The 1,794-nt window shown below is 40.3% G+C and overlaps 1 non-coding gene across 1 annotated transcript; it reads left to right on the forward strand.

Annotated features, from left to right (window-relative positions):
• Positions 1 to 443: 443 nt before the first annotated feature.
• Positions 444 to 562, forward strand: LOC145416377 (5S ribosomal RNA). Its single transcript, XR_013900267.1, has one exon. It is a non-coding gene; the product is annotated as a 5S ribosomal RNA (ribosomal RNA).
• Positions 563 to 1,794: the final 1,232 nt, after the last annotated feature.

Raw genomic sequence — 1,794 nt, forward strand, 5'->3', positions numbered from 1 at the left:
ATAATTGAAAAACTGATTCTGTGTGCCACCTGCTTCATTGTAAAAACTTTGCTTGATGATGATGCTGAGTGAGAAGTTATGAAAATTCCTTTGTTTGATGATTCAGTTCATAGAAAAATTGTTAATGTGTCAAGCAATATTAAGAAGTATGTTTCCGAATGTACGAAGAATTCTAAATTTTCCATTCATAATGATGAATCAAGCAACATTGGTGGAAAAGCGCATTTTTTTTTTTTTATGTGCTCGACTCTGGGAATAGGCTTCACAGCCTGCTCCCAAGGCCCAGTAGTCCTCATACACATCATACACCTCTACATGTCACCACTTTGGCGCTAACACCCACCTTCCATACTGAATACATGCTAGGGCTGTCTCATACAGGACTGATGTACTGGTATTAGCGGGGGTATTTTTACTAGTTGCATGCTTATGTCAGATTTATTCACGATGACCATACCACGTTGAGTACACCGCTTCCCGTCCGATCAGCGAAGTTAAGCAACGTTGGGTCTGGTTAGTACTTGGATGGGTGACCGCCTGGGAACACCAGATGCTGTTGGCATCCCCACGTGTAAAGTGGGGTTGGTGGAGGATTAGTGCCCCTCCCCGTAAAACAATTAACTCTAAGCCCTTGGCCACCCCGTCTGGGATACATGGCGTCTGGCAATGAATGAAAATGAATGACGAAATAATCACACAGATTTGGTGGTGGTGGTGTTGTAGTTGGAAAGAACTTTAAAATATAGCAGAGGACAAGACAATTTCCAAACTTTGCTGGGTATTTTTGGGAAAAAATGTGATTTCATGGGATATCTTGGAATTTGTTTGAGTGCTGCCCCATCAATTAAAGGAAATGTGAGAGGCTTGGTGCTACCTCTCAAGCAAACAAACAAAAACATGCAATATCAACAAACTGTTTTTTTTTTTTTTCAGAGAGTCACTAGTTAATAATATGCTTGTAGCTGATATAAGGCTGGTTCTAAATAAGGCTGTGTGCATCATGAACTTCAAAGCAAAACCACGAAAGGTGCATTTATTTGATCAAGTCTACAAAGACATTAGATTAAAACACCAGTGCACACTAAAGTTAGCTGGCTGACTTGCAGGAAAGTTCTAAGCCGGATGTTGGAAATGAAGAACCAGTTAAAATTTTTTTTTTTTTTTTTTTTTTTTTTTTTTACAAAAAGGAAAAACAATTGTACCACCATAAGGACAAAAATGACTGGTGTTCAGAGCTGGTGTATTTCACTAATATCTTTTCCAGTCTGATTGTCCTCTGTGCCAGTAGGCAAGGCCTCAGTGGCAATATCCCCATGACCACAGAGAAAGTAACTGCATAAATAAAAAAATAAAAAATCATCAGCTCTGGCTTGGAAGAGTCATGCAACGTAATCTCAAAATGTTTCCAGTGGTAAAAGAAATTTAAAACATGAAATGCATTGCATGGCAACATTGAGAGAAAAGATTAACACTTTCCGTCGATGTCTACACAAAAATTCGACTTAGAGATCCCTTTGCAAATTCCAACTGTTCAGATCTGGCATTAGATGGGGGGAGGGGGGGAATGGCACGCAGTTCGAGAGATTTCACATTGTAAATAAAACACAGCAGTATGCCACTGGACTCTTTCTGGATATAGAACAAGAACAAAGCTGGGAATAGCGCCGCTACTATTTTAGTAGCGATGGTGGTAACGTCATTACTTTTTTTAGTCAGTAGCGGAACTGAGAGTGCCGCTACTTTTTGGCTGTACTCACGCGTTGCCGCGCTCCTCGCTACACACGAGACGAATAC

The sequence above is a fragment of the Coenobita brevimanus genome, chromosome 105 (genome assembly GCF_032717465.1).
Source record: "Coenobita brevimanus isolate Jiangsu-jjx chromosome 105, ASM3271746v2, whole genome shotgun sequence".
NCBI classification, from domain to species: Eukaryota; Metazoa; Arthropoda; class Malacostraca; order Decapoda; family Coenobitidae; genus Coenobita; species Coenobita brevimanus.